This window comes from Anolis sagrei, chromosome 5 (assembly GCF_037176765.1).
Source record: "Anolis sagrei isolate rAnoSag1 chromosome 5, rAnoSag1.mat, whole genome shotgun sequence".
Classification (NCBI taxonomy): domain Eukaryota; kingdom Metazoa; phylum Chordata; class Lepidosauria; order Squamata; family Dactyloidae; genus Anolis; species Anolis sagrei.
Window position 1 is genome coordinate 174,650,790 of NC_090025.1, and position 12,591 is coordinate 174,663,380.

A 12,591-nucleotide genomic window follows, 5' to 3' on the forward strand; every position below is an offset into this window, starting at 1 on the left:
AAAAATGTTATCTTGCTTGGGTGTAGGTTTGCCACAGTCAGAACTGAAGAGGGCTTCTATACCTTTAGTATAGAAGAGGAAATTTCAGCAGGTGTTGCTTTTACCTGATTGTGCGATAAGCAACACCTGCTGAAACGCCCTTCATTACACATCATTAAAAGTGTCGGAGCCATCTCTACTTTTCAGTCTGGCAATTCTAATTGGATAAATTTATGAAAGGTTTTGCACATTTTCAAATGATATTTTCTTTTCCAGGGCATTCTGTGAAACATTAGTTGGCTAAATATCTTGGGTTTTTGTGCCAAACTTGGCTTTCCTACAGAAGACAATGTCTTTTGCATACAATATGCCATTTTCTGTACAAAACTATTTTCTATATAAAAAACTAAAAGAGTCATAACAAATGTTTGCTTTTTCACCAAAAGTCCCAAATTATGATCTTTTTTAAAGTTGACAGAAGGAAAACTGGAGATGCTCCTCTACCTTTAATGGTTGTGCTAGGAGATAATTTTAGCACCTACTGCTTGTCATAAGCAACACCTTCTGAAATTCCCTTTTCTATAAAACCATTAAAGGCACAGGAACTTTAGATTCCAGAAGTGGTGACCAACTGACCATATCATGAAGATATGGTCAGTTTCAAAAGAGATATGTGTTTCAAAAGAGTCAGCATAGTGTAGAGGTTTGACCATAGGACTATGACTCTAGTGGCCAGCTTTTGAATCTCCTCTCAGTCATGAAAACCCACTAGGTAACTGAGCAAATCACATGTTCTTAGCCAAACAAACTCCCGTAAGTCAGAAATGGTTTGAGGACACACAACAACAAATATTTTTCAATTTGTTGAGGTACCCTTTCTTGTCATGAAAAGGAAAATACGTGTGCATTTATTTTAGGGGTCTGCATGATATCAGGTTGCTGTTCCATATTGGGGAATTTGGTCGAATTGACAGCAAAATCCCCAGAAATGGGGTGGGTGAGGGCAGCCAAATATTCCCAGAGTGAAAACAGAACTTTTGGATGACTAATCAGGAAACATTATTTCCTCACTCCCGAATTTGGGATTTTCCCAATAAATGGGAGAAGGGCAGAAAACGGGACCAGAAATGGGATTTTTTTTAATGAATCGCACACTCCCAGTATATTTACACCTCTAGTGGAAGCAGAGATGTGGTAAAGAGGGCAAAGAAGAAATTATGGTCAGAATCCTGTTGAACAAAAAATACAGCAGTAAAATTGGACTGTATTATTTTCTTCAGCACATAATAAAGAATGCAACAGAGTGAAATTGGGCTCAAAATTTGGCTGAAGAGAAATGCATCTGTTTTCTATCCCAATAAGATTCTCTTGGTTCTCAGAGTCTAACTAAAGAGCTTTCCCCCCATTGTTAATATTTTGATGCAACAGATGCATTGTGAGCACTGGATGTATTGTGAGCACTAATGGATTTTGAGCACCATTGTGAACTTTGTGATGTTTTTGGTAGGGTTCCTCAGCTGTTATAGTGTTTACCTGAATAGACAGTCTTGATCTGAGACTGGTGGGAAGAGGCTTTGGCAAAATACATGCAAATTAGCTGTTGAGAAAGAGACATTTTGAGTTTCAATATGGCTTGAGAACAAAAGTGTAGCAAATGCAGGGATGAAGACATTGCTCTCCAAATAAAAATTTCTCATTCACCCACGAAAACATTATTTCAGTCTCCAAACTTTTAGCATTGTAGGAATTTCAACTGTCCACTGAGCCTTTAGAAATTTTATTTCAAGTGTCCAAAGAAAAAACCGGGCACACAAAGTTAACAAGTTAATACAAACATGGCAAAAGATAGGTATTAACCATGATCACTCTCTGAAATGCTAGAAATACTTCTCAGAGTGGCAAATCTGCCATTAGGTCGCTGTTTGTGAAAGGTGATAGTAGGTATTCATTGACAAAAAAAAGTTCAGTAGCTGATTGGATGCATGCAGAATCTCAAGTTGTTTGTTTATTTAGCTGCTGAATTTTACTTTTCCATAGTACTGCCTGGAAAAAGAAGAAGACAGAGAGTTCCTCTTCCATTCCTCCCCCTTTCCTGCTTTGCCTTGGGTCTTGGTGGGAGAGACTGCCCCTTGAGTGACCTGCTTTTGATAAGCTTCCCAGTCAGATCACATGAGTGAACCGTGCTCTTTCTCCCCTCCCTCCCTTTCTTTTCTCTCACTGGCTGGCTCTCTCTTTCACTCACTCTCTCGCTGCCTGCTTTCTCTATAGTCAAAAGCAAGGATCAGATTCTCTGCCTTGACTATAAACATTCTTGGTGAGAAAATTCAAAGGGAAGAGCAGGTGCATTGAGAAGGAGTAGAGGAAGATCCAAAGCTCAGTGTGGGAGGAAAAGAGTCCATCGTTTCAAGGAGGGCAAGAAAAAAGAAGTGGCAAACCACCTCTCTCACAGAGCCAAGGTGCACCAAAGCTCAGGACTCATCGCTGAGAGCAGAAGATAGTTGGACAGAGACGGGAGATTTTCTTGCTACTCAAAGTAAGTACACATTGGTTTGGCTTATTAAAGTCTGGCATTTACTAGCCCTCCTACCATCCATCTCCACCCCAACCAAAAATGAGAAAGTTGGGCAGAGATGCTAAGTTAACGCCAGGTTGATTTTTCTTTTGTGATACTATTTTAGCTTAAAAGGTTTTCATGGGTGGAGGAAGTTGATCGAGTGAAAGACACTTTGAGTTACTTGAAGATGTGTTTTTTGAATGGTGCTCTTCTGTCTAATGATGGGAGTGGTTGGCATCCTCCGAAAAAAAAAAAGACTTGCAAAGCTCTGAATGCCATATAGCATGCAATTCATTCTTCATTTGAGGAAAACTGAATATGGTTTGAGCGTTCCTTATCTGGAATCCTAAAATCCTCCAAAATCTGAAATTGTCCACATGGATGACAGATAGTTTTTGATAGTTCAACATACACAACCTTTGTTTCATATGCAACATTGTTAACAATATATTATATCAAATTACTTTACTGCTATGTCTATATGGTACAATGAAATGTAAATTATTTTTGTATTTATATGCACATCTAGTCTCCAAGATACTTCATTATGTATATATATGCAAAATGGCTATACCAAAATTGAAAACATTAGTTCCAAACATTGGAATAAAATTTACTCAATTTGTATTAGGATAGTACACCTACTAGAAGTACTGGTTTGTATCAACTCAAAAGGAGTCACATGAGGCAGGAATGTAAGTACCCTTCTTTAGTTCTTTCTCTCTTCTGTCTGTTTGTTATGAGAACATTGCAAAAGAAATCTAAAGATCTATCTAAAAATCTACCTAACCCCCCCAAAAATCAGTATATTTTGAGCCTTGTTGGTATCATTGGATAGGGTAAAGAGTTGAGTGATGTGTAGAAGAACCTGTTTCTCCTCAACTCTTAATTTGGAAGAGTGTATGTCCTTGTGCCCAGCCTTAAGCAGAGGGTGGAGCTTTCCTTACTGTCATCAGTACCAGCTCGTGTTGGTTACTTTTCCTTCTGCTCTGCTGGATGCATTGACATTTATAGGCTGATGACAACATGCTTACAGAGTATTGGACTCAGAATGAGTTTTTCTGGTGTAGCAATGTTAAATCATAATGTTCTGCTTCTTTGGTTCTACTTCTGAATCTAACTTGACAAGAAAGTTTATATAGTGCAATGCTATTATTGGTATGAAGGCCAGAAATTTACTGTAACAGGTTTTTCTTTCCTGTTCATATCTCAAGCTTCTTGGAAATAGCTCAGGTGAGCGTATGTATATACATACTAGAGATCAAAAGCATATTTGTAAACTTTCTTGCCTTCCCCTTCCACACACACACAAACACACACACTTCCCCTTTTCCCATAGAATTCAAGATGGCTAATATGGATATTCCAAGCACTCTCCTATCCAGGGCATTAACTAGCTTCAGGCCTGCTAGCCTTAGGGTGGTAGCTGCAGGTACTTTCAGGTGATGCTCTGGGAACAGAAAGTTACACGAAGGAAGTTATATATTGTTTCTCAGAAGTTGTGGAAATAGCATGAAGGAAGGGAGAATGGAGTGGCTAAAAAGTTATAAACAACGTCAACAATATTAAAGGCTAAAGTTGAGTCTCCTGGGTTCCAGTGTGAAAACACTACATAAAAAGTTGTGAACTGTTCTTTTTTCTTACTGTTACCATCCTGTTGTGTAAAGACCATCTGGGAGTTTAAGGCCGAGTACTTCTGGAATACTATGAAAAACATTACAGAGTAGTCACAGAATGTAGTTTGTCCTGCCATGGGTCTCCATGCAGTTAAAGAATTATAGGAAGAACAAAATGATTTGAATGAGAAAGTCAACTAAAGGTGATTTTATCCAGAATTTTGTGAACCAACTGGCTTTGTGGATTCTTTAACAAGCCTCAAGATTTTGTGTAGTAGTATTCTTGAAAAGCATCAATCAAAACCAGTCAAATTACCCACCCACGCTGTGGCATTCATGTTAATTAAAGTGGACTGGTTCCTGGAAAGATCAAATATCTGAAGTTTGAATAATGGATTCAAGCTTTCTTATCCAAAAACTGTCCAATTTGGTCTGGAAGCAGTTGCAACTGCAATTGCCCCAACCAGTCCTCATCAACCCCCACACTTGGAAACAGTTAAAAGAAAATATTGGCATGCATTTCCTGCCCACTATTGTTGCATTCTGGGTATTACCCCCTTTCTTGGAACTGAACAGCCAAATCAGGATGTTGTTTTTCAGGGATTCTGTTTCATCATTGGTACTCTGATTTCAGAGCACATCACAGAGTTCAATTAAAATCTGGTTTGATGTTTTAAAATTAGGGTTGCAACAATTAGGGCATGCATACATGGCTCCTACATTCAGAGAAGAAGAAAAAACTAGAAATGAAAATCTGCTGCTATTTCCCACTTTCAGATGTTTTAAATCTCAAATTCTTTGTAAGAACTTGCCAGGAATGAAACAAATGCAATGATCAGCTATCTGTACTGGCCAAATTCAACAGGAGAAGAGTGTATCATTTCTGCCTGGTATGTATCCGTTAAAGATAAAGAATGAATCAGGACAAACAGTGGTGGTGTACCTAATTTAGTACACAAATGTGATTCAATACACAGTGATTAAAAACTATATAAGTTATAAGATTTAAACATCCAGAGCCCTAGTTAAATATGAAATTCTGTCAGTTTTACCTTCTCTTGTGCTGAGCATTATGTAACTTTATTTTTTCCTGACCAATGTATGTAGATTTTTTTAAATTGCAAGTTCTTATGAAAACTCAAAGGGCAAATAAAATTCTTACATTCCAACAAATGACTACAAGGGGAGAGCAGGCCTCTGAGGACATTTGGAACAAGACCAATATATTTGCCTCCTGTCCCCTTCAAAAGTCTGGACATAGGGTTCATTTACATTGGGTAGTTTAGCTTGGTGTAAATCTGTCCCAGAGCATTTCCAGATCCAGCACATTTGATCCAGCACATATCCTGAGGCTGTTTTTCAGATGGCCCAGAACCACATCCAATTTAAGGTGCAGGTGCTTACCTACAAAGCCCTGAACGGTTTGGGACCATCCTACCTTCGAGACCGCATCACAGTCTACGAACCCACACGCTCGCTCCGGTCATCAGGAGAGGCCCTGCTCGTGATCCCACCCACCTCGCAGGCGCGTTTGGTGGGGACGCGGGACAGGGCCTTCTCTGTGGTGGCCCCCCGCCTCTGGAATGCCCTCCCGAAAGATCTCAGACAGGCCCCCACCTTGGCGGTTTTTAGAAAAAACCTGAAAACCTGGCTATTCCAACGGGCCTTCTCAGATTAGGAACCCCACTATCAAAGCTCAGAAGCACTTTAGTAGAGTCAAGACCACTCTCAACACACACCGCACTTATACTTTAATCTCATATCCCCCCGACACTTTTTCAGCACTTTTAACCCTGTACCCCACTCCAGCCGGCTCAGTTTTTTAATATGTCCCGTTGTATTGTTTATTGCCATTGTTTTCTGCTTAAACTGTTTTATTTGCTATGTATTGTATTGTTGTATTGTTGTATTGTGTTGTGCTGGGCTCCGGCCTGTTGTAAGCTGCATTGAATCCCTTTGGGAGATGATAGCGGGATACAAATAAAGTTTAATAATAATAATAAATAATCCACTTTGCTGGGCTCATCAGCCCTAGCCAGTCACAGAGCTCTCTGTATGTCTAACAGTGGCAGCAGCACAGGCATAATCCATTCAAGAGTGATAAGCACAAATGATGGTGTGGGATTGCTATCTGGAAAGAAGATTGAGCTGAATCAGATCTGGCCCTGCTGTCCAGATTGTCCCAAAGCTCCAGGATAGTTGGGAGTTTCTAGCAAACTCTAGCATATCCTCTGATTAGGTTTAAATGAGAAACAAAATCCATGATACTCACTGCAAGTTGGTATGCATTGAGGAGATAGTCTGTAGTCCATTTGCAGTGAATATGGGGTTTGGGGCCAGTGTAAATAAGCCCTTAGTTAAAGCAAAGTTTGACATTATGACCTCCTGCTGCAAGTGGCAGTAATTGATAAGGAGTTCTTAAAAGTGAATAATACAGTGATATTGAGCCTTCCTAATATCTTAGGGCGCTTTCATATAGATTAAGCTGCTTCTGAGAGAGTTTAAGATACCTGCTCCGAACCTGGGGGGGGGGGGGGGGGGGATGGGCTTTCCTGTGGGTTTTTCCCATTGCAGATGGCTAACTTTCACAATGCATTGTAGCCACCCCAAATCCCACTCTAAATGCCCTAAATTTTTTTTTAAAAAAATCCTTACTGGGCTGCCTTTAGGCCTCTCTGTAGGCTACTGGAATATACCAATGACATGCTAGGAAGGGGAAAGAGGAGTGATCTGTGCCCCAAATGCTTCCTGGTGCATCATTGATACATTCCAGGAGCCTGCAGAGAGACCTAATGGCAGCCCAGTAAAGTTTCTTTATTTTTAAGGCTTTGTTTGGGGATGGGGGTGGGTGGGAAGGAGATTGGTGCCATCAGGGGTGGCTCAACCCATTACGCAAAGTAACCATTTGCAGTATAGTTGATTTTGCCCAAGGGCGCTCTTGAGGCGCTCTTGGGGGGAAATAGACCTTGATATATGCGAGTTGTAGTTACTGGGATGTATAGCTCGCCTACAATCAAAGAGCATTCTGAACTCCACCAATGATGGAATTGAATCAAATATGGCACACAGAACTCCCACGACAAACAGAAAATATATATCAGTGATTGATTTGTTGGGGGGGGGGGGGGCGGCCACCAAAATGCTGTTTACTTACTGTTAAAAATTACCTAGGGCTGCCTCTGGGTGCCATCTTGCATCTTTGGGATCCAGAAGCCCAAAAAGTGTGAGATGGGTGTGTGGATGGACCCCTGAGTCTGTCACCACAGGGCCCATAGCCCATTAGAACTGGGTCTTTCTGAAAGACCCGGATCTAATGGGCTATCTAATTAATTCGGGATAAAGCAGGCTTGTCCTGCATTGCCTCAAATTAATTTGCTTTTACTAGAGGCATTGTTTGGATTTTGGGTTCTGTCTGGACAGGCCCTTAGTTAAATGCTACTGGGAAACATGACAGGGGCATGTTTATTATCATTAAATATGTGCTTCAGTTTATAATTTGATCTTTAGTAATAAAACATGTGAGAAAAAGTAGCTGCTAGTTTATCAGGTATGTGAAAGGGTGCCTTCCTTCAGTCTATAGTACTTACCACGATTTCCCCCTTCCTAGATGCATTCTTACTAATGTCAGTATTATCTATCAGTTTGACATCCTACAAATGTAATGGAAACACCATTCACCTGTATGCCTATTGTTGGTAGACGGGGCCTCCTTCTCCCTCTGCAGCTGGTGCCAGCAAAGTAGGTCGAGAGGGGAATTATGATTGTGGCAGTACTGTCACAATCATGACTGAGGACCCCATCAGCTGGGCAGGGGGAAATCAGGGGAAAGCAGTGCGAACTGTCCTTTTTCTTTCCCTACCATCTTTCCCTGTCATGTAAGATGGCCTCCCACCCCATGTGGCTTCATGTCCTTTCCTCATTATTTCCCGGTTTCCTCTTCATGTTCTCCAAAGCCACTCTGGGCTTTGTTTCTCCATGTTGCCAAAACAGAGTTCCACTGAGTCCTGCCATATGATGGGCTCCACAGGACTCTTTTTCGACAACATGGAGAAAGTGGGAGAAGACACAGAAATATTGCATCTGATAAGGCTGTAATTCGCAATTGTGAATATGGAATAGTTACAGATGTGTAACTATTCTGTATTCATGATCACAGTTGTGAAAGTATTGCCACCATCACAACTCTCCCCAACCTACATTATTGAGCATTAACTGCATGGGAAGAAAGTCAGTTCTGCTAGCCATTGGAATGATATTTTCATCAGGTTTTTGGAAGTTGAACCAGGACTAAGTATACTTAAGTAAGTAACTGGTAGAGATTACTGGCCGATGATAATATTGTCTTTATATATAATACTATCAACTAATGGGTAAATAATAATAAAAAAGAAATGAAAAAAGCAAAAACCTATATTCTTATTTCAATTTTTGAATGTGGCAAGTGTGTTTATTCGGTGGATTGTGGAGTTCTTGTTAAAACCACCAAAGATCTTGCCATTCTGAAGCCTGCCTATATCTAAGTATTTTCAGTCAAATTTGGTTCTGCTCCATACATCAAAAGTGGACAACTGTGGCACTGGCTATGATTGGTGTGAACAACTTGAAAATTCATTCCAAGTATGAAAAGAAAGACCTGCTAGATGGGAAAAATTGCCAGGCACGTGTCTCTGAAACTGCCTTACACAGAAGTTCCACATTGACTGGAAGCAGATGGCAAAGATTCCTTTTGGGAGGAACACTATCTCAGTCCTGCTGTTTGGTAGATTTAAGCAGACATTCCACAGATTCGAACTTGGATCTTGCAAGACAAAGCATGTACTCTACATTAGATTTTATACTCTGCACATACATTTTAGATTGAGTGTCCCTTATCCAAAAATTTTGGAGTTTGGATCCCCCCCCCCCCCCATATGTTGGAATATTTTTATTTGCATATACCTACACTTGAGATACCTTGGAAATGGAATCCAAGTCTAAACATAAAATTCATTGATGTTTCATATATACTTACTCCCTCTCTCTCTCTCTCTCTCTCTCTCTATATATATATATATAGTCTTAAGATCACTTTATGCACAATACTTTTAAATTATTTTGTGCCTGAAAAAGTACCTTGAACCATCAGAAAGCAAAGAAGTCACCATCTTACCCACCTACAAGTGCCATGTTTTTATTTTGGAGGATTTTGGATTTCAGAATTCTAAAGAAGGGATGCTCAACATGTACTCTACTAGTCAAATTACAAGCAAGATATGAGAGGGCTTGTGATTTTGTCATCTCTATCTTTTATGGAAATAACATCTATTTGATCACTATATTTCAACACTAAGGATAAACCACAATCACCAAATGGTCTTTTCTGTGAAACCATTTTGTGATTTCTAAACACATACATTGCCCAAGTGCTAGCTGGGCTATTATGCACCATTTCATGAAAGGAGTGTAAAACTATCTGCAATGGGTGGCATCTGTGAAAACACATCCCTGCTGCAGAGCAACAAAATTCATCCTCTCTTGCCTTAATTCAAACTTGCTTAGTTGATTAATTGGGGCATAATGTGCCTAGAAATCCATGTTTGGGTGGGTGTGTAATGTGGCTTAACAATATGCAAGCGTTGTCAGATTTCAGTGGCATAAACATGGGGAAGCACATGAAAGTGAGGACCACAAGGCACATTTTTGCACCAGGTAGTCCTATAGCATAATTCTGTGCAATGGGAGCTGAACTAGAGCGAAAGTTGTACTACAGAGCACATGTGGGAACATAAATGACCAGTGCAGCATGATAAAGTAATGGGCATGGGCCTAATTGCATGCTTAATACTTTTGCATGTATGTTTGCTGTCCGCTTCCTCAAAGCAACAGTAGATTAGAAAATCAGTAACTGGTTTGAAAAATGTGCAAGACAGCAACTTTTAAATCACAGTGAAAATGGAGCTGCACAGAGATTCAGTGCATTTCTAATTCCCCCTTTCCCTCACATCACATACGAAGTGCATTTGGCATGAAATAGATCTAGACACAGTGCTAGATACAATTTAGGAACTCTTGATGAAAGAAGTGCTATTATGGAAAGTAAGCCACTGGGGTAATGAACCACAGCCAGGCAAAACAATAGAAGATTTGTCTCTGCTCTACTCACAAGACTGAAAAGAGTTAGTGCATGGGAACAGACTTCTTTTCCACCTCTGCATCAGTAAAACTAATCTCAGAGATGCTGATTTCTGCATTTGAGATGTCTGAAGGGAAATTCCCTCTGCTCCACTTTCATCTGTGGCTGACTCTACAGGCTGTTTTCCTCCTTTGCCAGACTCTGGAGGAGCAAAGAGGAGGCAGGAAAGCCCCAGGGATTACTTCTGAAGGCTAATAGGATAATGGAGCAAGTTCCATGATCTCAGCTAAGTGTGGATTTGATGAAAGAGCAGAGAGCTCCATTTAGCCTTTGGTAATAACATCACTTTGAAATCATGGTGGATCAATAAGGATAAATATTAAAAAGCTTTGAGGAAATAGGGGAAATGGAGAGAGAAGTATTGGGTTTCTGTCTGGACCTTTCTGAGGATGGAAAGTGTATTCAGGAAACAGAAAGGCAGCAGTTTGAATCCAGAAGGCATAACCCAGAAACAGCTGTGGGGTCCGGAAGATGCCTGGCCATAATCACAACCAATTAGGGTCAAATTCTGTCATCTGTAAAGAAGGTTAGAGTTCCCTTTATGTGACCTAAAGCGATACATTATAGTTATTAAATGATAAATAGATTATTATTTGCACGTTTTGATATTTCTGTTGAGCAGTTAAATTTTGACATTTGTATATGGACAGTTATGAGGAGTAAATTATGTTCTTAGGTGCAACCACAGAAAAAAATACCAAAAGTTGTATGAACCATCACTGGTCTTAAGCATTTCTTTACTTTTAGAATCATAGAATAATAGAGTTAAAAGAGACCACATGTGCCATCTATTCCAACCCTCTGCCATGTAGGAAAAGCACAATCAAAGCACCCCCAACAGATGGCTATTGAATAGCTCTTCTTACGGTCAGGAAGTTCTTCCTAATGTTCAAGTGAAATCACCTTTCTATAATTGAACCCAATGTTCTGATTCCTAGTTTCTAGGGCAGCAAAATACAAACTCATTTCCTCTTCCTTATGACAGCCTATCAAACATTTAAATATGGTGATCATATTTCCTCTCAACTTTCGCTTTAAGATGCTCCTCATTTGGCATGGTCTCCAGACTCTTGATCATTTTAGTCACTCTCCTTTGGACACATTCCAGCTCATCAATATCTCTCTTCAATTTTGATGCCCAGAATAGGACACAGGTGAGGTCTGACCAAAGCAGAATAGAGAGGCACAATTACTTCCACTTCCATTGATGTAGACACTAGGCCTGGGTAACAACGGAAAAATTTGTTTCTAAAATCGATTCGTTCTTTGGGGGTTTTTGCGTTTCGTTATTTAAAATAATTACAAAAATTTCCTTTTAAAAAGTTCAATATTTACGAAATTTCGTAAGTGGTAAAAAATTAATGAATCGATTTCCAAAACAATAACGAATCGATTCGTTAATGGCGGACGCGACCGCGAAATACGCTAAAAAACCTCCAAAAATTTCTGAAGCTTCCCTCTCCCTCTGTTCTTGACTGTTGGTGTGATATTATAATTTTTTTTCACTAATTAAACCATAAAACTGGCCCAGACATGCGGAAATAATAACGAAACGACCTCAGAACAATAACGAAACAAATACAATAACGAAATACGAAGCATTTACAAAACGTATATAAAAATTTGTTTTTTTAATAATTGCTCCAGAATGGTTCGTTATCGTTTTGTAATTGGAAAAATTAACGAATTATTAACGAATTACGAATTAACGAAACGAAACCGCCCAGGCCTAGTAGACACTATACTTCTTTTGATGCAGACCAAAATCCCATTGGCTTTTTAAGCTGCTGCATCACACTGTTGGCTCATGTTTAACTTGTTGTCCACTAAGCCTCCAAGATCTTTTTCAGATGTACCAGGTGTCACCCACCATGTATCTGCACATTTCATTTTTTCTGCCTAAATGAAGTAGCCTACACTTCTCCTTGTTGAAACTAATTTGGTTAGTTTTGGCCCAACTTTCTAATTTGTTGTGGTTGTTTTGAATTCAGATCCTGTCTTCTGGAATATTAACTATCCCTTCAAATTTTGTGTCATCTGCAAACTTGATAAGCATGCCCTCCAAACCTTCATCCAAGTCATTAATAAAGATGTTTAACAGAACTGGGCCCAAGCCCGAAAGCTGAGGCACTCCACTTGTCACTTCTTTCCAGGATGAAGAGGAACCATTGGTCAGCACACTTTGGGTTCAGTCGCTTAACCAATTACAAATCCACCTAACAGAAGTATCATCTACCCCACATTTTACTAGGTTTTTTTTGCAAGAAGAT

At 39.8% G+C, this 12,591-nt stretch overlaps 1 protein-coding gene across 2 annotated transcripts in view; it reads left to right on the top strand.

Annotated features, from left to right (window-relative positions):
• Positions 1-2,168: 2,168 nt before the first annotated feature.
• The window catches only part of PTN (pleiotrophin), a 120,078-nt gene continuing 109,655 nt past the window's right edge, over positions 2,169-12,591 (top strand). Inside the window, exon 1 of one of the 2 annotated variants that reach the window (XM_067469255.1) lies at positions 2,169-2,512. The gene's annotated coding sequence lies outside the window, so the exon portion shown is untranslated. The remainder of the gene's footprint in view (positions 2,513-12,591) is intronic. The other variant, XM_067469254.1, reaches the window with a different exon arrangement.